Source organism: Panulirus ornatus, chromosome 8 (assembly GCF_036320965.1).
Source record: "Panulirus ornatus isolate Po-2019 chromosome 8, ASM3632096v1, whole genome shotgun sequence".
Taxonomy (NCBI): domain Eukaryota; kingdom Metazoa; phylum Arthropoda; class Malacostraca; order Decapoda; family Palinuridae; genus Panulirus; species Panulirus ornatus.
In genome coordinates, this window is record NC_092231.1 from 28858050 (window position 1) to 28885224 (window position 27175).

At 40.6% G+C, this 27175-nt stretch overlaps 1 protein-coding gene across 2 annotated transcripts in view; it reads left to right on the top strand.

Annotated features, from left to right (window-relative positions):
- The first annotated feature begins 4037 nt into the window (after positions 1-4037).
- The window catches only part of LOC139749880 (uncharacterized), a 496304-nt gene continuing 473166 nt past the window's right edge, over positions 4038-27175 (top strand). For both annotated transcript variants that reach the window (XM_071664258.1, XM_071664259.1), the window contains exon 1: positions 4038-4218. The gene's annotated coding sequence lies outside the window, so the exon portion shown is untranslated. The remainder of the gene's footprint in view (positions 4219-27175) is intronic.

Sequence of the window (27175 nt, forward strand, 5' to 3'; positions counted from 1 at the left end):
TACTCACTCTCCTGTCATCTGCAAAGCATCTGGCCATACTTTACTGTCTCATCTGTCAAAAATCATTATTGCAAATCAAATCGAGGCTAGCAAATTCCCTTGTGGTACTCCTAATAAAACATATGCTTCAGACATGGTTACGTTTGCTACCATTTGAATTTTCTATCACTTGAAAACTCTTTGATATATTTCCCCATCTTACCATTAATATTTTGTTGCGCCACTTTCTCTAATAGGACTTTGTAGTGTACTTTGTCAAATGCTTACCAGTCAAGGTAAACTGGATCTATACTCTTAGCTTGCAACAGAACTTCATGTCAACCAGCAGATATGTTTATACGCTTTTACTTGATACAAATCCATGCTGACCTTCATTTATGAGCCTGTTTTTTGCCACTTGCACACTTTTCTTAATATAAGATGTTAGGCCGACAGGTCCATATCAGTTGGGATTCGGCTTTGATCCACCTTTATGAATCTGTGTAATATATGTCATTTTGTGTATATCAGCTATGCTAGTTTGGTCGATACTTTGTCTCGATATCATAAAACCTTTGTTGCCTTTGTTGTAAGTGTCAGCAGGTCCGGATACTTTGATCAATTGGTTCTATTGCATATCCCCTTTATCTATTTCAGTATGTATAAGGTCATCATCATCATTATGATTAAATATATCATCGTCTAAGATATCTTTGGTCTGCCAGCGGAACATTGACCTGTACTGGCCAGTCAACTCTTGGCATATTTTCCTTGGGTAATTTACGTGTTTCTCTCCACCTTGAACAGGTCCAATTCGGATTCCTTATTCTTTGCATAAGCAAATAGAACTTCCAGGTTTTTCTCCATGATTTGTACTCTTTTCTTCCTTTCTATTTTCATTTATATGATGACATATCTGTCTTCATTTCCCATTTCTTTATCCACCTATTTTATCTTTAATTATATCGTAGTTTTTTTCTGTTTTCTTTCTCCCATTTATTCATTGCTGTCAGCTTTTCCATGTTCTGCATCTTGTGTTATTCTTCTTGACTGGCAGTAATCTCTCTAGCATCCGTCTTGTACTTTCATAAAAGTGTATCATGCTATTTTTTCTTATAAATATTGCTGAAGATTTCACTCAGTATTGTGGATGCTATCTCGATATAGGTCACAGTCCACTGTAATTTGTCAAAAAAAAAAAAATGTTTCGTGGTTTAGTTCACTTGTTTCTTCTGCTTCACTTTGGTAACTGTTCCTCTCTGATTCAAGTGTGTGATATGTGATGACTGTAACACTGTATGTACAATGATCCGATATGGCTGCCTTGCTAACCTTAGTGTCTGTGATCAATGTTGTGTCATTTATACATAACGTGTCTGAAGTATTGCCATCCTTTGTTGGTCTGTGTATAACTTAAATCAAAAGTGTCACAAATGTTCGTTAGCTTAGCTGTCCTTTGTCATCAGCTGATACATAATCTGTTATCTTGAATCTAAATATGCATCACAAATTTACACCTCTTTTTCTTAGATCTGAAATGAGTCTCGTGAGTACAATATTACTGGTTCAGGTTCATCTAAACCTCTCAACAGTTCCTCCGCTTTCATCGGAGTCTCATTAAGTTCTTGCATCATATTCTTACATGGTTTGTATATTAATTGTTTTTACGTCTGGTATGTTTACCTGCTAACGTCTCACACTTTCCTTGGATTAACTTCACCAACTGGTTTGCCTCTAGTTTGCAGTTTGTATGCCCTTTTGTTTGATTTTTCCCTATCTACCAAAGTGTTTATACTGCTGAGTGTCCTTTCGTGTGGCAACTTGCAAAGTATGATATCATATTGGACAGGAATGGATGATCGTCGCTACATTTAACATTAATTCACACTTACCTCTGGGGTAGTGAGTGCATGTCTTTTACATGTGGTTCAGTTGTACTTGTGCCTTCCTTGGTAACCACGTTCCTTTTTTGGTATTACAGTGTTGTATTGTTGTCCTCATCATCCAAGCTGCTACAAACTCTCAGAATGAATTTCAATCTCTCTCTCTCTCTCTCTCTCTCTCTCTCTCTCTCTCTCTCTCTCTCTCTCTCTCTCTCTCTCTCTCTCTCTCTGGCAGCTCGAATAATCACTCCAGTACTTTCTTCCACTTTAGATCTTATATTCATTCATTTTCAGGTGTTTCCTCCGTTAAAGCTGCCCGTGAACAATCATTAAGACTAATCTGTTCCTTACAAAAATCTTTAGCTATACTGTTTTCTTGGTGTTCTTCTTAAGCTCCTTCGTCACTGTTCATCTCATCCGGTGTCATTTACTGTGATTCCTTTGTGATTGCTTCTTTGCACATCTCACAGAGGAAGATTAAGACAGATTTTGAGTCAAAGTGATCAACTCTGAGACAATCATGAATTTCTTCCGCCACATCTAATGACTATTTGTGGGATGCGAACTATTGTCTACCCCATACCAATGACAGCTATATTTACATTTAGATATGAGGGGAAAATGGTGTTAATAAATCGATATGTAGTCACGAAACACGATAAACTGTGTCTGAAAAAGAAAGTTGAACGATTCCATCGCTATAGGAAAAGAAACGTAAATCACTCCGAACATGTTTAGTGCTGGTGAACAGTAACTGATATATCTCTTAAATGAACAAGATTTATAGAGCATATTGATACACTTTCGGGCCAGTCGCAGTATAAAGGAATTTTTTCTTAGCGGAATTTTGTCTGGTACTTATCAAAATGGTAATTCTGGTCAAACTCTGTAAAGGCACTGAGTACATCGTCACATGAGATATATTTCATCAGTTCACAAAACACTAGTGAGGATCTTCACAGGACGCTAGCAAGGATCTTACTGGAGTCTTTTCAACTTCAAGAGATCAGATAAAAAGAACTAAAGGTCGTCACATCACTATATTTAGGTTATATCTAAAAAAAAAAAAATTGCCGTACCTGTACAGTTTACACCTGTAACTTGCTATTATTACTTAGATTCTGCTGTAAATATACTGATATTCGAAAGAAATACCATATGTACAGCTTGATCACTTCTCAGCGATACAAGGAACGTTCATGTGACTTCCTTGGGTGATACTCATGAATTTCATGATAATCAAAAGTTGCAAAAGTGGATGTTTTAACATTTGAATATCACTCACTAAGAACAGGGTGACTAAGAAACCTTGTTAATCAAGCGTGAGTATCTATATTCATATGCACAAAACGTTAATAGACAAATATTCGGTAAGTCCATATCACGGAAGTAATGGGGAAAGAAATGGACATTGGTTTCGTTTTTTATATAATATTACTATATTCGGCTATTGTACTAGTTTTCAGTGTTTCTTTTGTTAAGTTTTGATATAATCATGTGTAATAGATACATTTTTAGACGTCTATGCATATCTGGATCATTAGCCATGTCAGCATTGTGAATTTCAAAACTCTAATATAACATTTGCTATTTAATCAATTTGAAATGTAATCGACAATTTTATTTACTGATATATAGAATAAGTCAAAATAGAGTAAAAATTCTATAAATTGCGTACGGATTCCCCATAATATTAACATTTTCACTAATATTCTTCAGGGACTCGACAAAACACAATTTAAATTTTTTTTAGTGTAGTTATCCCAATGTAACAAAGAGAACTGTTTTGTTCAGACGTTTTCTTTGAATAAAGTATATTTTGCTTAATTTATGTCCATAAACTTGAATTTCAATATTTTTGTGGAAGCCATTATGTAGGTTATATATCTAATTATCTTTGGGTACTAATTAATATGTATTATATGAGTGGGAACTCCGTAACTTTTGAAAATACTGTTTGGTTTGGCAGGAGGTCCAAGAGTGACCTGCACTATTTACATCATGTATTCTTACGCTTTTTCTCTAATTTGACAAAAATAGTATTATGTAAAGCTCAAAATATATTTCAGATCCAACAGAAATTATCTTTTTACAGTTTCTGGAGAGTCATGGGATAATTTTCCTCCTGGCTTTGAAGGTGGTGGGAACTACTTTGGTGAGCGCGGAATATTAGGCAGTGTACGGTGTCCCGAGTGTCTGTGGCGCGTCTTGTTGTTTGAGATCCCAAATTTCGTGAATTTTTGACATTTCTAGTGATTCATAGTTATTATTATAAAGTGTCACTTCTAGTGCTGTTATAAAAATGTGTAGTATTTGGTCGTTACCTCCATAACGTCAGTAGAACCAGCCTATTGAGGTAAGTTATGAGTTTCACCTCTGTTCTTTCTCCAACTGAAGTTTCTTTTCGTAGCTGTTATCAAAATAGAGTCGAAAACCTGACCAGGAAAACGTCTCCAGATATCCTGAGTGCTATGCATGGTCATGTCAAGTCATATCCTTTGTCGTCATTATAGTCAGCTGATTGTCATGTGAGCTGCTGTAAAGTAAATTTTTGAATGTTGTGAGGCTGGCCAGGCGGCCGTACACTTGGCCATTGTACCCTGGCGGCGACACCCGCAACTTGCCCCGCACACCCCGCTCATTTTCCCTCCTCTCCTCCCTATTCAGTGGACAATTCTTTTTTGTAAGATGGGAAGCGGGACGGCCTGGGATGTCTGGCACTCTTGGAAGCATTAGAGAGGGTCATGGAGGGCAGGATAGGCAGAAATAATAGGCCAAGAGAGGCAAGGAGAAGGTTCAGGGCCGGTGGGATAGATGGCGCCGCCATCGTCCCCGCCAGAAAATGGAGTCATTGACATGACCAAGTTAGCCGCCACCTCACACCCATAAAACCATAATAGATTTCCTTTCTGGTCCACAAAATTTTAAAATTTCTCGTTTGGTTCGTGTATTTTGGGAAAAAAACTTTGAATTTTGGGTGGTAGGAATGAGAGATGGGAAGAAGGCCGATGCGTACTGAACCCTTAGGATCAGCTGATCAGAAAAGATGCTGCTGTGTGACCCTATTTCCTGGCTAGTGGAAGTTAGCGATGGAGGGTCGTTTCCAGCTGATGGGGGCGGTGCCTCAGACCCTCCAGCCTCTGGGTTTTTAACTCGAGAAAAATATCTAGGCAATTGCATCAGATGATGCATTCCTTATATATATCCTTTTGTCCACATGCTGAGGAATTTTGCTCGCACTATTTCGCTTTTATTAAACTCATTAACAGAAAAATCGAGAAAAAATATCACTGAAGATGTCGATTCTTCATGTAGAACTTGTAATTGGATTTTGGCAGACTGACCTAGATATCAGTTTATTCACATAAATAATGTTGAAATTGAATTTTTAACCAGTTTTAAGAAACATTGCTTATGTATAATTTGATTTGCATGCTTGAATAGGAATTTTTCTCCAAAATCTGTATGATTTTGTTGAAGTACTCAATAGAGAGGATGACCAGATTATGTCTCAGTATAAGAAATATAATCATATGTTTCTTAATGTATGAAAGAAATAATTGGCTTTGTATGTAGAATTAGTTTGGATATACCTGAATTATGCAGTTCAGTATCTTACAGAAAGGTTAGTATGCCTCAGGTTTAGATATAGTTATTTAGCGTAACTTGAATAGGACTTTGGCCCATTCAAGGTATTTCATTCACATACTGTTTTCACTTGATGTTTAAAAAGGCATAGGTCCAACTCTGACCATTTTGGTTCACCAACTCAGCCCATCTGTTTGTTAGGTCAGGTCTTGTTAATTCCTAATGGTGGGCCAAGTTGGTATGCAGTAGGACAAGTTGGGCTGCAACCATTTAAAAGTGGCTCTGTGGTGGGCATGTTAGCTGTGGAATCATTAGGCTTTGTAGCAAATGATAGGGTTGCATGCTAGAGAACGGCAAAATTTTGAATGCGGTATATATGTATATGCTTACATGTATGGTTGTTTGTTCACAGAGTATTATAGATATTTATTGAACAAGGCTATATTATCCATCATGAGTTACAAAACCATTCTGAACTGGCATATTGTGAGTAAAAGTTAACATTAAAACAGTGAGTGATTATTCACTGGTGATCTTCAAAAGGGTTAAAGAATGCTTTGCTAAATAAAATGCAGAGCCCTTGGCACTCGGTCTTGCTTGCACAGGTCAAAGAGCCATTTTTGTGCTTTTTGGGGAGGTCTTCCTCCAACATTTGAGTTTAGACCTTAAAAGGCTGATGTCACAGCTGATCAAAATTGTACAGCATGAGATCATCATTACATAAATCATATCTTCAGTTTAGATATGTGGAAATGACATGCTTTTGATCATATTCTTCACCAGACATGCTGTATGTCAATTCCTGCAGAATTCCAACCCTGGAAGATGTAAAGAGGTACTTTTATAGTATAAGAATGGTGGATGAATGGAGGAGAATGACTAAAGATATGGTTAATGCACACAGCATGTACAAATTTAATAAGTTTGTTTGATTGTAGAGAATGTTCAAGAGATGGGGCCCTACTCCATCCCCATTCAGTACAAATTGGTAATTACTCAAACTACTCTGTAAGTAACCACCAACCCCCAAGTGGAAATAAAAAGTTTCCAGTAACCTTTGCTCACAGATCCCCTTATAACTGATAAATATAACAATGACAAAAGCATGTATGCATGCACACACACTGAAATAAAAGATATACACAGAAAAGAGAAAACATCCTAAAAATCCAGGGCCCATATCTTCAACACCTTGCCTGCTACCATTAGAAACATCATAGGATGCACAACAGAGAAATTTTAAGAGTGTGCTAGAAAAGTGCCTAGAGTGTACCAGATCATCCAGGCTATGGGGGCTATATTGGCCTACAGGCTACAGTTTCCATCAGCTTAGTCAACTAGTGAGAACTGAGCAGCTTGGGGTGAACTTTTGTTGATGAATTCCCCCCACCTAACACTTTACAAGATATCAGCAGGTAACCTGGCAGGCACTTAACAGCCAATCTCCCAACTCTGTCATAAACTCCAATGCACAACACATCCATTGAAAACCACACTCTCTACTCTAGATATCACACATCCCTACAGCACAACAATTAACTTCTCAACATATATCACGACCCTTAAAAAATAATGTAGAACCATTGCTGCACCCATCAGCTTGGTCAAACAGTGATCCAACCCAACAGCCTGGGCTTAGTCCAGACCATGGAGTTAGAAGACCCCGAAGACTTCACCAGGTATTCATGGAACCAAGAAAGTAAACAAGTTGCTAGAGGCTTATGACTACTTCATTTCTGGTAATTTTCAGAATTGCTTTAACTAGGATATGTCACTGTAGAGTAGATTTGCTTCATTAGATCAAAGGTAAGATTTAGACCTTGCTTTGATTTGAATGCACAGATTTTTATGTAGATTACTCCATATTGGTAAAATGTTTTGAAAAAAACTGAAATTTCGTGGTTTCGTTTCACTAATTATACTTGTAGTACAGTGGAAAGTCAGAGAAGTTTCTTCCCAAAATCTTGGATGGTAGCACTGAAATGAAAATAGTATTGAGTTAAAGATGAAATCAAACCAGGAATGAAGTGTTCTCCACATAAAACTTGATATGTTCATGAAACCTTGTTTTCCAGTCTTCACGCTCGATGGCATTTATCCCAACAATGTGTTTTCATTTCTCAGTTGGAGTTCTTTCTCTTGGCATTTGGTAGAGTAACAAAGATTTCTTTTCCTGTGTGTCTATTTATGCAGCCTACAGTACATTAAGGCACTTTTATAACATTGAAACAATGAAAAGGTTGGTAACAACTGACGAACTGTCAGTGAAGCAGTGAAAAACATGAAGGTTGGCATTATATTTTGCTTTGCAGGATGTGCGCACATCACTTAAGAATGTCATATGTAAACATTGGTAAGTCAAAAATACATTTGATACAGTACGTCTTACCTTCTGAACATCATAGCTTAGCCTATCTTACCATACATGCTCTCAGAACACTTTCATTAGCTTTTAGTTGGACAAAATTATCTAACACAAGCCTGTTATATAATAAAGTGTTAAATATCACACCACCATAAAGTTTTAAAAAAAATCATGTCGGGGAGCATTTGTGTGTGTGTATGTATATATTCTTTCATACTATTCGCCATTTCCCGCATTAGCGAGGTAGCGTTAAGAAAAGGACTGGGCCTTTGAGGGAATATCCTCACCTGGCCCCCTTCTCTCTTCCTTCTTTTGGAAAATTAAAAAAAAAAAACGAGAGGGGAGGATTTCCAGCCCCCCGCTCCCTTCCCTTTTAGTCGCCTTCTACGACACAAAGGGAATATATGGGAAGTATTCTTTCTCCCCTATCCCCTATATGTATATATATATATATATATATATATATATATATATATATATATATATATATATATATATTTTTTTTTATATATACTTTGTCGCTGTCTCCCGCGTTTGCGAGGTAGCGCAAGGAAACAGACGAGAGAAATGGCCCAACCCCCCCCCATACACATGTACATACACACGTCCACACACGCAAATATACATACCTACACAGCTTTCCATGGTTTACCCCGGACGCTTCACATGCCTTGATTCAATCCACTGACAGCACGTCAACCCCTGTATACCACATCGCTCCAATTCACTCTATTCCTTGCCCTCCTTTCACCCTCCTGCATGTTCAGGCCCCGATCACACAAAATCCTTTTCACTCCATCTTTCCACCTCCAATTTGGTCTCCCTCTTCTCCTCGTTCCCTTCACCTCCGACACATATATCCTCTTGGTCAATCTTTCCTCACTCATTCTCTCCATGTGCCCAAACCATTTCAAAACACCCTCTTCTGCTCTCTCAACCACGCTCTTTTTATTTCCACACATCTCTCTTACCCTTACGTTACTTACTCGATCAAACCACCTCACACCACACATTGTCCTCAAACATCTCATTTCCAGCACATCCATCCTCCTGCGCACAACTCTATCCATAGCCCACGCCTCGCAACCATACAACATTGTTGGAACTACTATTCCTTCAAACATACCCATTTTTGCTTTCCGGGATAATGTTCTCGACTTCCACACATTTTTCAAGGCTCCCAAAATTTTCGCCCCCTCCCCCACCCTATGATTCACTTCCGCTTCCATGGTTCCATCCGCTGACAGATCCACTCCCAGATATCTAAAACACTTCACTTCCTCCAGTTTTTCTCCATTCAAACTCACCTCCCAATTGACTTGACCCTCAACCCTACTGTACCTAATAACCTTGCTCTTATTGACATTTACTCTTAACTTTCTTCTTCCACACACTTTACCAAACTCAGTCACCAGCTTCTGCAGTTTCTCACATGAATCCGCCACCAGCGCTGTATCATCAGCGAACAACAACTGACTCACTTCCCAAGCTCTCTCATCCCCAACAGACTTCATACTTGCCCCTCTTTCCAAGACTCTTGCATTTACCTCCCTAACAACCCCATCCATAAACAAATTAAACAACCATGGAGACATCACACACCCCTGCCGCAAACCTACATTCACTGAGAACCAATCACTTTCCTCTTCCATAGCCAGAGGTTGAACCATTATGTGACGTTCATTTTTTCATTCATTTCAAGCTAAAATTTTGTTTTCTAAATTGTTTCTTACATTTTTCATATGTATATATATATGTGTGTGTGCGTGTGTGTGTGTGTGTATATATATATATGTATATTATCCCTGGGGATAGGGGTGAAAGAATACTTCCCACGTATTCCTCGCGTGTCGTAGAAAGCGACTAGAGGGGACGGGAGCGGGGGGCCGGAAATCCTCCCCTCCTTGTATTAACTTTCTAAAATGGGAAACAGAAGATATATATATATATATATATATATATATATATATATACATATATATATATATATATATATATATATATATATATATATATATTTTGACAGCGACAAAGAAAAAAAAATATTTTTTGTCTCCCGCGTTTGCGAGGTAGCGCAAGGAAACAGACGAAAGAAATGGCCCAACCCACCCCCATACACATGTATATACATACACATCCACACACGCAAATATACATACCTACACAGCTTTCCATGGTTTACCCCAGACGCTTCACATGCCCTGATTCAATCCACTGACAGCACGTCAACCCCGGTATACCACATCGATCCAATTCACTCTATTCCTTGCCCTCCTTTCACCCTCCTGCATGTTCAGGCCCCGATCACACAAAATCTTTTTCACTCCATCTTTCCACCTCCAATTTGGTCTCCCTCTTCTCCTCGTTCCCTCCACCTCCGACACATATATCCTCCTGGTCAATCTTTCCTCACTCATTCTCTCCATGTGCCCGAACCATTTCAAAACACCCTCTTCTGCTTTCTCAACCACGCTCTTTTTATTTCCACACATCTCTCTTACCCTTACGTTACTTACTCGATCAAACCACCTCACACCACACATTGTCCTCAAACATCTCATTTCCAGCACATCCATCCTCCTGCGCACAACTCTATCCATAGCCCACGCCTCGCAACCATACAACATTGTTGGAACCACTATTCCTTCAAACATACCCATTTTTGCTTTCCGAGATAATGTTCTCGACTTCCACACGTTCTTCAAGGCTCCCAGAATTTTCGCCCCCTCCCCTACCCTATGATCCACTTCCGCTTCCATGGTTCCATCCGCTGCCAGATCCACTCCCAGATATCTAAAACACTTCACTTCCTCCAGTTTTTCTCCATTCAAACTCACCTCCCAATTGACTTGACCCTCAACCCTACTGTACCTAATAACCTTGCTCTTATTCACATTTACTCTTAACTTTCTTCTTTCACACACTTTACCAAACTCAGTCACCAGCTTCTGCAGTTTCTCACATGAATCAGCCACCAGCGCTGTATCATCAGCGAACAACAACTGACTCGCTTCCCAAGCTCTCTCATCCCCAACAGACTTCATACTTGCCCCTCTTTCCAAAACTCTTGCATTCACCTCCCTAACCACCCCATCCATAAACAAATTAAACAACCATGGAGACATCACACACCCCTGCCGCAAACCAACATTCACTGAGAACCAATCACTTTCCTCTCTTCCTACACGTACACATGCCTTACATCCTCGATAAAAACTTTTCACTGCTTCTAACAACTTGCCTCCCACTCCATATATTCTTAATACCTTCCACAGAGCATCTCTATCAACTCTATCATATGCCTTCTCCAGATCCATAAATGCTACATACAAATCCATTTGCTTTTCTAAGTATTTCTCACATACATTCTTCAAAGCAAACACCTGATCCACACATCCTCTACCACTTCTGAAACCACACTGCTCTTCCCCAATCTGATGCTCTGTACATGCCTTCACCCTCTCAATCAATATCCTCCCATATAATTTACCAGGAATACTCAACAAACTTATACCTCTGTAATTTGAGCACTCACTCTTATCCCCTTTGCCTTTGTACAATGGCACTATGCACGCATTCCGCCAATCCTCAGGCACCTCACCATGAGTCATACATGCATTAAATAACCTTACCAACCAGTCAACAATACAGTCACCCCCTTTTTTAATAAATTCCACTGCAATACCATCCAAACCTGCTGCCTTGCCAGCTTTCATCTTCCGCAAAGCTTTTACTACCTCTTCTCTGTTTACCAAATCATTTTCCCTAACCCTCTCACTTTGCACACCACCTCGACCAAAACACCCTATATCTGCCACTCTATCATCAAACACGTTCAACAAACCTTCAAAATACTCACTCCATCTCCTTCTCACATCACCACTACTTGTTATCACCTCCCCATTTGCGCCCTTCACTGAAGTTCCCATTTGCTCCCTTGTCTTACACACTTTATTTACCTCCTTCCAGAACATATTTTTATTCTCCCTGAGTACAGAATGGAAAAACGGTGAGAACAATGGAAGTAAGGGGAGTGGGGGAGGAATGGGATGTATTTAGGGAATCAGTGATGGATTGCGCAAAAGATGCTTGTGGCATGAGAAGAGTGGGAGGTGGGTTGATTAGAAAGGGTAGTGAGTGGTGGGATGAAGAAGTAAGAGTATTAGTGAAAGAGAAGAGAGAGGCATTTGGACGATTTTTGCAGGGAAAAAATGAAATTGAGTGGGAGATGTATAAAAGAAAGAGACAGGAGGTCAAGAGAAAGGTGCAAGAGGTGAAAAAAAAGGGCAAATGAGAGTTGGGGAGATATATATATATATATATATATATATATATATATTCCACAAAGGCCCAGTCCTCTGTTCTTAACGCTACCTCGCTAACGCGGGAAATGGCGAATAGTTTAACAAACAAAAAAAAACATACATACATTTATATAGGGGAGAAAGAATACTTCTCACGTATTCCCTGCGTTTCGTAGAAGGCAACTAATAGGGGAGGGAGCTGGGGCTGGAAATCCTTCCCTCTCATTTTTAATTTTCCAAAAAAAAAGGAACAGAAAAGTTGGCCTAGTGAGGATATTCCCTCAAAGGTTCAGTCCTCTGTTCTAAACGCTACCTTGCTAACGCGGGAAATGGCGAATAGTATGAAAAAAATATATACATGTACATGGGTGGGTTGGGCCATTCCTCGTCTGTTTTCTTGCGCTACCTTGCAGATGTGGGAGACGGCGATTAAGTATAATTAATGATTTAGATATATGTTCATTCATATTCACCACTTCCTACATTAACAAGGTAGTGTTAAGAACAGAGGACTGAACCTTAGAGGGATTATCCTCACTTGCCCCCTTCTCTGTTTCTTTTTTTGGAAAAGTGAAAGAAAATGGGAGGGGAGGATTTCCAACCCTTGCTCCCTCCCCTATTAATATGCTCACTGATTTATGATGGTTGACTTATGATTTTTCAACTTTATGATGGTGCGGTAGTGATACCCATTTAGTAGAAATCATACTTTGAATTTCGATCTTTTCCTGGGCTAATGATATGTGGTACTATTCTCTCTGGTGATGCTGCGGCTAAGCTATGAAGTTTGGTAGGTTCGATGTCCAGTATTAGATGTATTCAATGTATTTTCGATGTACAATATTTTCAATTTACCATGGGGTTATCAGAATGTAACCCCATCATAAGGCAAGGAGCATCTGTATATATATGCATGTAACAAGTTCCCAAGTGCACTTTTGTATAATAACCACTTCGTCAGGGGAGATACAAGAATGAGATAGATGTAGAACAGTCAGTTGACATAAAAGGAAGAGATATAGCTAAGACACCATTGGTAAACAGCTTGTTTACCAAAGGCATCTTAGCTACATCTCTTCCTATCATATCAACTGACTGTTCTAAGTCTTCAACTTCATTCTTGTATTTCCTCTGACGATGTGATCAATACATGAAAGTGCACTTGGGAACTTGTTGTGCTTCATTTTCCTTGTGTTTTTGTGCATATAGTATACTAGATCTTAAGCACCACTGTGACCTCTTGCTGTCAATAGATTGAATCAGGGCATGTGAAGCGTCTAGGGTAAACCAATGAAAGGTCTGTGGGGCCTGGATGTGGAAAGGGAACGGTGGTTTTGGTGCATTGCACGTGACAGCTAGAATGTGAACGAATGTGGCCTTTTTGTCTTTTCCTGGTGCTACCTTGCTGGAGGGGGAATGCTGTTTCCTTTGTGGCGGGGTGGTGATGAGAATGGGTAAAGGCAGCACATATGAATATGTACATGTGTGTCTGTGTATGTAAATGTATTTATACATAGAAATGTATATGTATATGCATGTACGTGTATGGGCGTTCATATGAGTGATTGGGCCATTTTTTGTCTACCGTGCTGACATGGGAAACAGCAGTTAAGTATAGTGAATAAATATATATATGTTTATATTTATTGTGCATAATTGCTGTTTCCCGCATCAGCAAGGTAGTGCCATGAAACAGATGAAGAATGGCCCGCCCACTCGTATACACATATGTATACATAAACGCCCCTATGCATATCAACATACACACACATATACATACATACATACATTCATACACATGTACATATTCATACTTGCTTGCCTTCATCTGTTTTGGTGCTACCCTGCACCCTACCACCCACTTCAGTGATGTAGCACCAGAAAAATAGACAAAAAAGGCCACATTCGTTCACATTCAGTCTCTAGCTGTCATTTATAATGCACCGAAACCACAGCTCCCTATCCACATCCAGGCCCTACAGACTTTTCCATGGATTACCTCAGACACATCTATACTTGATCACCATTTCCCATGTCTACGAGGTAGTGCCAAGAAACAGATGAAGAAAGACCCATCAATTCATATACACACATGTATTCAGACATGGTCATACATATACATACACATACACAGCCATATCCATGTATACCCATGTACATATTCATACTCGCTTGCCTTCATCCTTTCCTGGCAAAGTTTCCTGGAGTGATGAAGAATGTGTGGGGACAGAGAACATTATCTTGGAGGGCAAAATTTAGTATGTTTGAATGAATAGTAGTTCCAAAAATATTATATAGTCACAAGGCATACGCTGTAGATATAGTTGTGCAGAGGAGTGTGAATGTGTTGGAGATGAAACGTTTGAGGACAGTTTGTGTGTGAGGTGGTGTGAATAAGTAATGAAAGGGTAAGAGAAATGTGTGGAAATGAAAAGTGTGGTTGGGAGAGCAGAGGAGAGCATGTTGAAATGGTTTTGAGAGAATGAGTGAGGAAAGGTTGACAAATAGAGGATATGTGAGTAGATTGAACAAGGCGAACTGGGAAACCAAATTGGAAATTTGGAGGGGTAGAGTGAGAGATTTTGAGTAATCTGGACCTGAATGTAATAGAGTGAATTGGAAGGATGTGGTTTACTAGGGTCATCATACCATCAATGGACTGAACCAGTGCAAGTGAAACAGCCAGCATAAACCACATAAAGGTCTTAAAGGCCTGAATGTGGATAGAGAGCTGTGGTTTTGGTGCATTACACATTACTGCTAGAGAATGAGTAGATATTAACCTTGGGGATAAGGGAGAGAGGATACTTCCCATGTATTTCCTGCATGTCTTTGAAGGCAACTAAAAGGGATGGGAGCTGGGAGCTTGAAATCTTTTCCCTCGTTATACTTTCCAAAAGAAGGAACAGAGAAGGGGTCAAGTGGGATTTTTCCCTCAAAGGCTGAGTCATCTGTTCTTGACACGACCTTTGCTAACATGGGAAATGGTGAATATATATATGAAAAAATATTTTTTATATATTACCATACCCAACCTCTGTTTCCCACATCAGCGAGGTAGCGCAAAGAACAGCCCAAGCATTCACATACACATATAAAGATACCCACACACACACACATATACATATCAACGTATACATCTACGTACAAAGACATATATATCAAACATGTACATATTCATACTTGCTGCCTTCATCCATTTCCGTTGCCACCGTACCACACAGGATTCCCCCCACCCCCCACAGCAAGGTGGTGCCAGGAAAAGACAAAAAAGGCCACATTTGCACACACTCATTCTCTAGCTGTCATGTGCAATGCACCAAAACCACTGCTCCCTTTTCACATCCAGGCCCCACAGACCTTTCCATGGTTTACCCCAGGTGCTTCATATGCCCTGGTTCAATCCATTGACAGCATGTCGGCCCTGGTATACCACATCATTCCAATTCACTCTATTTCTTGCAAACCTTTCACCCTCCTGCATGTTCAGGCCCCGATCGCTCAAAATCTTTTTCACTCCATCTTTCCACCTCCAATTTGGTCTCCCACCTCCTCATTCCCTCCACCTCTGACACATATATCCTCTCGGTCAATCTTTCCTCACTCATTCTCTCCATGTGACCAAACCACTTCAAAACACCCTCTTCTGCTCTCTCAACCACACTCTTTTTGTTACCACACATCTCTCTTACCCTTTCATTACTTACTCGATCAAACCACCTCACACCACATGTTGTCCTCAAACATCTCATTTCCAACTTCCAACCTCCTCTGTACAACCCAGTCTATAGCCCATGCCCCACAATCATATGATATTGTTGGAACTACTGTTCCTTCAAACATAGCCGTTTTTGCTTTCCGATATAATGTTCTCTCCTTCCTCACATTTTTCATTGCACCCAGAACGTTTGCCCCCTCCCCCACCCTGTAACTCGCTTCTGCTTCCATGGTTCCGTTCACTGCTAAGACCACTCCCAGATATCTAAAACACTTCACTTCCTCCAATTTTTTCTCCATTCAAACTTACATCCCAATTAACTTGACCTTCAATCCTACTGAATTTGATAACCTTGCTCTTATTCATATTTATTTTCAACTTTCTCCTTTCACACACTCCCAATCTCAGTCACTAACTTCTATCGTTTTTCACTCAAATCAGCCACTAGAGCTGTATCATTGGCAAACAGCTGACTCACCTCCCATGCCCTCTCATCCCCAACAGACTGCATACTCGCTCCTCTCTCAATACTCCTGCATTTACCACCGTAACCACCCCATCCATAAACATATTGAACAAATGTGGGGGCCATCGCACACCCCTGCCACAGACCGACATTCACTGGGAAGCAATCACTCTCCTCTCTTCCTACTCGTACTCATAACTTACAACCTTGGTGAAAACTTTTCACTGCTTCTAGCAACTTACCTCCCACACCATATTTTCTTAAGACCCTCCACTAAGCATCTCTATCAACCTCATCATATGCCCTCTCCAGATCTAAAAATGTTACATAAATCCATCTGTTTTTCTAAGTATTTCTCGCACATTCTTCAAAGTAAACACCTGATGCACATACTTGATTGCTATTTCCTGTGTTAGTGAGGTAGTGCCTGAAACAGATGAAGGAAGGCCATACCTGCTTACATCCATTGTCTAGCTGTCACATGTAATGCACCAAAACTACAGATACCTATGCACATCCAGGCCCCACAGAAATTTCCTTGCTTTATCCCCAAACGCTTCACATGCTGTGGTTCATTCCATTGACCACGTCAGTCACAGTATACACATCATTCCATTTCTCTCTATCCTGTGCACACCTCTCACACTCCTTCATGTTCAGGCCCTGATTGCTTAAAACGTTTATCACTACATCCTTCCATCTCCAGGTTTTTCCTTTCACTTCTGACATATCCTCTTTGTTAACCTTTCCCCGCTCAGTCTCTCTGTATGACCAAACCATTTCAGCACACCCTCTTCCACTCTCAGCCGCAGTCTCTTCATTACAACACATCTCCCTTACCCTTTCATTACTTAGTCAAACCACCTCACCCCACATATTTTCCAAATATTTCATTTTCAACACATCCACCCTGCTCTGTACAGCCTTATCTATAGCCCATGCCTCACACCCATCTATATTTCTGAGACTGCTGTTCCTTCAAACATACCCATTTTTGCCCGACCACATAATGTCCTTTCTTTTCATACATTATTCAGGACTCTCAGAAGCTTTGCCTCATCTCCAACCAATGACTCATTTCTGCCTCCATGGTTCTGTTTGCTGTCATGTTCACTTCCAGATATCTAAAAACTTCACTTCCTCCAATTTTTCTCCATTCAAATTCACACCCCAACTAACCTGTCCCTCAGCCTTGCTGAACCTAATAACCTTGCATTTATTCACATTCATTTCAACTTTCTTCCTTCACAAATTTTTCCAAACTCCATCACCAACTTCTGCAGGTTCCCAATGGAATCTGCCACCAGTGCTGTGTTATCAGCAATCAACAACAAACTCAATTCCCAGGCCCTCTCATCTCCCACAGACTGCATACTTGCCCCTCTGCATTTACCTCCCTCACCACCCCCATCCATAAACATATTGAACAACAATGGTGTCATAACATACCCCTGCCATTGACCAAACTTCTCTTGAAACCATTTACTCTCCTCTCTTCCTACTTATACACAGACCTTACACCCATGATAAAAGCTTCATGCTGCTTCTAGCAGCTTTTCACCCACATTGTATATGCTAAAGACCTTCCACAAAGCATCTCTTATCAACCCTGTCATATACCTTCTTCCCTCTCCAGATAACCACTTTCTTTCTTCCCCAAACCACTCTCCATGACTCTTACTTCACATACCACCCCAACTAAAAAACCCTACTTCTGCCACTCTTATCATCAAACACTTTTAACAGTTCATCAAAATACTTACTTCCCTTCTTCCTTACTTCATCATTACCTGTTAACACTTCCATTTTTTCCCCTTCACCATTTATCCCATTTGTTCTCTTGTCTTTCACACACATATTTCCCACTTCCTTGAAAATATTCTTCCTAAAGTTTACAAATACTCTCTCACCCCTACTCTTATTTGCCCTCTTTTTCAATCTTTACACCTTCCTCTTGACCTGCCTTCCAATCATTTGCATGCCCCTCTAAGAACTACCCAAACACTTCAATTTTCTCTTCCACTCACCACTCACCCCCCTTTCTAATCTGGTTGCCTCCCACCGTTCTCATACCACATGCATTCCTTGCACATGCCATCCCTTCGTCCCTAAATGTCTCCCATTCCTCCATTTCCCCTTGCCTCGTTTACTTTCAATTTTTTTCATTCTACACCCAATCGCTCATGGTATTTCTTCACTAATCTCTTTTCCAAGCTCACTTACTCTCACTACTCTCTTCTTTTCTGAAAACCTCTACAAATCTTCACCTTTGCCTTCTTAAGACAGTGATCAGACATCCCATCAGCTGCCTGTCTTTTCACATTTACATCTAAAAATCTTTTTTTTTTACATGCCTATCAGTTAATATTTAATCCAGTAGTGCCCGCTGACTGTCTCTCCTACTCGCATGTGAATACTTTTGTATATATCTCATTTTTCAAACCATGTATTCCCAATCACCTATCGTTTTTCAGCACAACTCCTCAAGCTGTTCACCGTTTCCTTTCGTAGCACTGAATACCCCATGCACCCCAATTATACTCTCTGCTGCCACATTACTTACCTTTGCATTTAAACCATCCATCACTTATACCAGATCCTACATTAAAACCGCTGAAATTATCCATCACTTATACTAGGTCTCATACATTAAAACTGTTGACACACTCACTCAGCTGCTCCCAAAACATTTGCCTCTGATGATCTTTCTTCTCATGGCCAAGGTCATAATCACAAATAATCACCCATATCTAACCATCCACATTCACTTTTACCCAATTCAGTGTGAAATTTACTTTCTTCTTACGCTCTGTCACACACACTCACAACTCTGGCTTCAGGAGTAGTGCTACTTCTTTAGTTCTTTATCATTCACCAACCCCCGACTTTACTCCTAAGGCATTTCCAAACCATTGTTACCCTTTACCCCTGAGGTTTGTTTCACTCAGAGCCAGAACATCCAGGTTTCTTTCCAGGAACGTATTATCTATCTCTTCTCTCACCTCGTTTTGGTTACGTCCATGCACATTTAGACAGACACACCAGCCTGAGCCTCCTAGGAGGGTAAGCAATCCAGCCTGGCTGCTTCTGTTTCCCCTTTTGGAAATTGAAATACAAGAAGGGGTGTTTCCATTCCCATGCTCCTACCCCCTTTGGTTGCTTTCTATGACACATAGGGAATATGGGGATAGAATTCTTTTCCCCTGCGGAAGATGAAAGCCTGCAAGGCAGTGGGTTTGGATGGTTTTGCAGTGGAATTTATAAAGAAAGGGGGTGACTGTGTTGTTGACTGGTTGATAAGGTTATTTAATGTATGTATGATTCATGGTGAGGCGGAATGCTTGCGTAGTGCCATTGTACAAAGGCAAAGGGGATAAGAGTGAGTGCTCAAATTACACAGATATAAGTTTCTTGAGTATTCCTGGTAAATTATATGGGAGGGTATTGATTGAGAGGGTGAAGGCATGTACAGAGCATGAGATTGGGGAAGAGCAGTGTGGTTTCAGAAGTGGTAGAGGATGTGTGGATCAGGTGTTTGCTTTGAGGAATGTATGTGAGAAATACTTAGAAAAGCAAATGGATTTGTATGTAGCATTTATGGATCTGGAGAAGGCATATGATAGAGTTGATAGAGATGCTCTGTGGAAGGTATTAAGAATATATGGTGTGGGAGGCAAGTTGTTAAAAGCAGTGAAAAGTTTCTATCGAGGATGTAAGGCATGTGTACGTGTAGGAAGAGAGGAATGTGATTGTTTCTCAATGAATGTTGGTTTGCGGCAGGGGTGTGTGATGTCTCAATGGTTGTTTAATTTGTTTATGGATGGGGTTGTTAGGGAGGTGAATGCAAGAGTTTTGGAAAGAGGGCAAGTATGCAGTCTGTTGTGGATGAGAGAGCTTGGGAAGTGAGTCAGTTGTTGTTTCTCTGATGATACAATGCTGGTGGCTGATTCATGTGAGAAACTGCAGAAGCTGGTGAGTGAGTATGGTAAAGTGTTGTGTGAAAGAAGAAAGTTAAGAGTAAATGTGAATAAGAGCAAGGTTAGGTACAGTAGGGTTGAGGGTCAAGTCAATTGGGAGGTAAGTTTGAATGGAGAAAAACTGGAGGAAGTGAAGTGTTTTAGATATCTGGGAGTGGATTTGGCAGCGGATGGAACCATGGAAGCTGAAGTAAATCATAGGGTGGGGAGGGGGGGCGAAAATTCTGGGAGCCTTGAAGAATGTGTGGAAGTCGAGAACATTATCTCGGAAAGCAAAAATGGGTATGTTTGAAGGAATAGTGGTTCCAACAATGTTGTATGGTTGCGAGGCATGGGCTATGGATAGAGTTGTGCGGAGGAGGGTGGATGTGCTGGAAATGAGATGTTTGAGGACAATATGTGGTGTGAGGTGGTTTGATCGAGTAAGTAGTAATAGGGTAAGAGATATGTGTGGTAATAAAAAGAGTGTGGTTGAGAGAGCAGAAGAAGGTGTTTTGAAATGGTTTGGTCACATGGAGAGAATGAGTGAGGGAAGATTGACCAAGAGGATATATGTGTCAGAAGTGGAGGGAATGAGAAGTGGTAGACCAAATTGTAGGTGGAAAGATGGAGTGAAAAAGATTTTGAGTGATCTAGGCCTGAACATGCAGGAGGGTGAAAGGAGGGCAAGGAATAGAGTGATTGGAACGATGTGGTATACCGGGGTCGACGTGCTGTCAATGGATTGAACCAGGGCATGTGAAGCGTCTGGGGTAAACCATGGAAAGTTGTGTGGGGCCGGGACGTGGAAAGGGAGCTGTGGTTTCGGTGCTTTGTTACATGGCAGCTAGAGACAGTGTGAACGAATGGGGCCTTTGTTGTCTTTTCCTAGCACTACCTCGCACACATGAGGGGGGAGGGGGTTTGTTATTTCATATGTGGCGAGGTGGCGATGGGAATGAATAAAGGCAGACAGTATGAATTTTGTACATGTGTATATATGTATATATCTGTGTGTGTGTATATATATATATGTATACGTTGAGATGTATAGGTTTGTATATTTGCATGTGTGGACGTGTATGTATATACATGTGTATGTGGGCGGGTTGGGCCATTCTTTCGTCTGTTTCCTTGCGTTACCTCGCTAACACGAGAGACAGCGACAAAGCAAAATAAATAATATATGTACTTTCCAGGTATTCCTTGTGTGCCATAAAAGATGACTAAAAGGGATGGGAGTGGGGGCTGGAAATTGTCCCTTCTTGTACTTTTCCAAAAAAAGGAACAGAGATGGTGGCCAAGTGAGGATTTCTCCCTCTAAGGGTCAGTTGTCTGTTCTTGATGCTACCATGTTGATGCTGGAAATGAAGAAAAAAGATTTTCCCACATATACACCATTTCCTGTATCAGTGAGGTAGCATCAAGAGCAGATGCCTGACCCTTCTTATGGAAATGTAAAACAAAATGGTAGGATTTCCAGCCCCAGTTGTCATTCTTTTCAGTAGCATTTACGACATGCAGGAAATGCATGGGAAGTATGTACATATGTATTTATTTATTTATTTTATTTGTTATACTTTGTCACTGTCTCCTGTGTTAGTGAGGTATCACGAGGAAACGGACAGAAGAATGGCCCAATCCACCCACATACACATGTATATACATACACACCCTCATACGCACATATACATATATACACATGTACATATTCATACTTGCTGCTCTCATCCATTCCTGGCACTACCCTGCCACACGTGAAATGGTACCCCCTTCCCAAGCATGCATGCGAGGTAGTGCGAGGAAAAGACAGCTAAGGTCACATTCGTTCACACTCAGTGTCTAGCTGTCATGTGTAATGCACCGAAACCACAGCTCCCTTTCCACATCTAGGCCCCACAAAACTTTCCATGGTTTACCCCAGATGCATGTACAGAGCATCAGATTGGAGAAGAGCAGTGTGGTTTCAGAAGTGGTAGAGGATGTGTGGATCAGGTGTTTGCTTTGAAGAATGTATGTGAGAAATACCTAGAAAAACAAATGGATTTGTGTGTAGTGTTTATGGATCTGGAGAAGGCATATGATAGTTGATAAAGATGCTCTTTGGAAGGTATTAAGAGTATATGGTGTGGGAGGCAAGTTGCTGGAAGCAGTGAAACGTTTTTATCGAGGATGTAAGGTATGTGTACGAGTAGGAAGAGAGGAAAGTGATTGGTTCCCAGTGAATGTCTGTTTGTGGCAGGGGTGTGTGATGTCTCCATGGTTGTTTAATTTGTTTATGGATGGGTTTGTTAGGGAGGTGAATGCAAGAGTTTTGGAAAAAGGGGCAAGTATGCAGTCTGTTGTGGATGAGAGGGCTTGGGAAGTGAGTGAGTTCTTGTGCGCTGATGATACAGTGACAGTGGCTGATTTGGGTGAGAAACTGCAGAAGCTGGTGACTGAGTTTGGTAAAGTGTGCGAAAGAAGAAAGCTGAGAGTGAATGTGAATAAGATCAATGTTATTAGGTTCAGTAGGGTTGATGGACAAGTCGAGTGGGATGTAAGATTGAATGGAGAAAAACTGGAGGAAGTGAAGTGTTTTAGATATCTGGGAGGGGATTTGGCAGTGGATAGAACCATGGAAGCGAAAGTGAGTCAAAGGGTGGGGAAGGGGACGAAGATTCTTGGAGCGTTGAAGAATGTGTGGAAGGTTAGAACATTATCTTGGAAAGCAAAAATGGTTATGTTTGAAGGAAAAGTGGTTCCAACAATGTTATGTGGTTAGAAGGCGTGGGCTATGGATAGGGTTGTGCGGAGGAGGGTGAATGTGTTGGAAATGAGATGTCTGAGGACAGTATGTGGTGCGAGGTGGTTTGATCAAGTAAGTAATGAAAGGGTAAGAGATGTGTGGTGATAAAAAGAGTGTGGTTGAGAGAGCAGAAGAGGATGTTTTGAAGTGGTTTGGTCACATGGAAAAATGAGTGAGGACAGATTGACCAAGAGGATATATGTGTCAGAGGTGGAGGGAATGAGGAGAAGTGGGAGACCAAATTGGAGGTGGAAGGATGGAGTGAAAAAGATTTTGAGCGATCGGGGCCTGAACATGCAGGAGGGTGAAAGGTTTGCAAGGAATAGAGTGAATTGGAATTATGTAGTATACAGGGGTCGACATGCTGTCAGTGGATTGAACCAGGGCATGTGATGCGTCTGGGGTAAACCATGGGAAGTTTTTGGGGCCTGACCTAGATGTGGAAAGGGAACTGTGATTTCGGTGCATGATACATGACAGCTAGAGACTGAGTGTGAACGAATGTGGCCTTTGTTTTTTTCTAGGGCTACCTCGTGCGGGGGGGGGGGGGTCACTTCATGTGTGGTGGGGTGGCGACGGGAATGAATAAAAGGTAGCATGTACGAATTATGTACATGTTTATATATATATATGTCTGTGTATGTATACGTTGAAATGTATAGGTATATGTGCATGTGTGGACGTGTATGTATATACATGTGTATGTGGGTGGGTTGGGCCATTCTTTCTTCTGTTTCCTCACACTACCACGCTAACGCAGGAGACAGCGACAAAGTATGATAAAGAAAAATAGATATACAGATATATATGGTTGCGATGCGTGGGCTATGGATAAGGTTGTGTGGAGTAGGGTGAATGTGTTGGAAATGAGGTGTTTGAGGACAATATGTGGTGTGAGGTGGTTTTATCAAGTAAGTAGTGAAAGGGTAAGAGAGAGGTGTGGTAATAAAAAGAGTTTGGTTGAGAGAGCAGAAGAGAGTGTTTTGAAATGGTTTGGTCACATGGAGAGAATGAGTGAGGAAAGCTTGACATAGAGGATATATGTGTCAGAGGTGGAGGGAACGAGAAGTGGGAAACCAAATTGGAGGTGGAAGGATGGAGTGAAAAAGATTTTGAGTGATCGGGGCCTGAACATGCCGGAGGGTGAAAGGCTTGCATGGAATAGAGTGAATTGGAATGATGTGGTATACCGGGGTTGATGTGCTGTCAATGGATTGAACCAGGGCATGTGAAGCGTCAAGGTTAAACCATGGAAAGTTTTGTGGGGCCTGGCCTAGATGTGGAAAGGGAGCAGTGGTTTCGATGCATTACACATGACAGCTAGAGACCGAGTGTGAAAGAATGTGACCTTTGTTGTCTTTTCCTGGCACTGCCTCGCTGGTGGTGGTGTGTGTGTGTGTGGGGGGGGGGGTACTATTTCATGTGTGGCGGGGTGGCAATGGGAATGGATGAAGGCAGCAAGTATGAATATATACATGTGTTTATATGCATATGTCTATGTATATGTTGAAATGTATATGTATGTATATATACATTTATGGGTGTTTATGTATATATGTGGGTGGGTTGGGCCATTCCTCGTTTGTTTCCTTGTGCTATCTCGCTGACGCAGGAGACAGCGATTAAGTATAATGAATAACTATGATTAAGATATATATTCCTGGGGTAGGGGAGAAAGAATTCTACCTCTGTATTTCCTAAGATTCTGATGGCTGGTAATTTTGTCAGTTCACTAAATACCATGATATAATTACTTATTTTATGATTCAGTGATTAGAATGAAGAGTATGATTTTGATGAGGTCTTGCAAAAGGTGAGTAAAGTTTAAGGATTCCTGGTGAAGCCTTTAGGTGGTCTCCATTCACACAGACCAGGTTGTTGGATTGTGATTTTGCTTGATCAGTTTGCTGGAAGCCACAGCCTGGAGGCCCACATAGTTCTCAAGGCATGGCTGGTCTTGTTCACTGTACAGGTACTTACCCATTGATCTCTTAATACTTCTCTACTATGGATACCATCCTATCTTTAATGATAGCAGGTAAAATTATGGTGAGTCATATGTCCTGGCTGTTTCAGGTGTTTTCTCATGTATATCGTGCCTTTGGATTTTAGAGTTAGTATTTTACAAAGTCTTCCATGCTGTCATGCTAGTAGGATGTTATTTCTGAATATAAGTTGGGAACCATACCTTCTAGGATTTTCCAGGTATACATGATGATATTCTTCTCCCTTATGCACTTTAGGGAGAAAAGCCCCAGACATTTTAACTTTTGAGTAATGTAGTCCCTTTACCACATAATGTGACATTTAAAAGATCTCTGAACACTTTCTAATTCAGCAGTTTTGCCTATCTTGTAGGATAATGGTAGAATGCAGCAAAATTCAAATCATGAAGGAACTAGGATCATGAATAATATCAGCATTGGATTTTCTTTCCCTGTTTTGAAGATATGGAGGATCCAGCCTTCCATCCTTCTGCTTAATGCAACTTTTTTTTGTGTGTGTGTGTGTTTGATGAGGGTTAGGTCATTGGACATTATTACTCTGAGGTCTATCACATTATTCAACTGGTTTATGATAGCATGTGTCTGAATTTTTTTTTATGCAGATTTGTTACAAACACGTATTGCACCAAGTACTGTATTTGTTGGTGGTGAGTCTTAGCAAAGTATACCTTCTGATCCATTTCATATTCATATACTATATTGTTTTATAAATGTTATCTTTGTTGAGTTTTCATTTAAAATTTTTGTTATCTTCCTCATATTTTTATTTTGCACACACGCACACATATTTGTTTATTATGCTTGATTGCCGTTTCCTGCATTAGCGAGGTAGCACTAGGAAACAGTTGGAGAATGGCCTATCCACTCATATACACATGTACATAAATGCCCATACACACTCATATATAAATACATACATATACATGCACATGTACATATTCATACTTGCCTTCATTGATTCCTGGCACTACCTCACCCAACAGGAGACTGCATTGCTACCCCCTGCTTTCACTTCTGACACATATATCCTCTTTGACAACCTTTCCTCACTCATTCTCTCCACACTTTTTATTACCACACATCTCTCTTACCCTTTCATTACTTATTTGATCGAACCACCTTACACCAAATATTTTCCTCGAACATTTCCTTTCCAACACATCCACCCTCCTCCACAAAACTCTATCTATATCCCATGCCTTGCAACCATATGATATTGTTGAAGCTACTATTCCTTCAAACATATCCATTTTTGCTCTCCAAACATTCTTTATTGCTACCAGAACCTTTTCCCCCTCCCCCATCTTATGACTCACTTCCGCTTTCATGGTTCCATTCACTGCCAAGTCCACTTCCAGATATCTGAAACACTTCACTTTCACTAATTTTTCTCCATTCATACTTACATCCCAACTAACTTGTCCTTGCTGAAAGTGATAACCTTGCTCTTATTCTCATATACTCTCAACTTTCTCCTTTCTTTAATTTTTCCAAACTCACTCACCAACTTCAGCAGTTTCTCCCTGCCTGTTGAGACTCTCATGAAGAGAGTGACAAGGGTGAAAATAATACCTGTGGAACAGAAAAGGAAGCTGCGTCACAGATGGAATTGTGGAAGTGGATAATTGTAGGATTGTTCATAAAGTGGAGGGCTCTTGATCCATGACCATAAAACTCCTCTGTTAACTTGTTACACTATCAGTTACACCACTTCATTGTACTATGATGGTATTCAGTACAAAATTGTTATGAATTGTAACTCAGTTTTTAGAAATTCTTGCTTATTGGTACCTGATAAGTATTTTTTGTTCCATACTTTCTCCGCTTTTGATACCTTGAGCATCCACAGCCTGAGAAGCTAGGCTTTGGGGTGCTATGTGGGTACTAGGGTTGTGGCCTCCAGCTGCTAGTTCATCCAACAAACCAACCCAACTGCTTGGGCTCAGCCTAAGTTGGGGGAAGGGGGAGAAGACCCCTGGAGACATCAACAGGAATTCACTAGGACTCTTCAACACCTTGCATGATATCATCAGAAACTATGGAATACTTGATAGAAAAGTGTTTGAGTGCACTGGACAAGCAACTACTTGGGGAAAGTGAAGAAATCAGAGACAGCACAGAA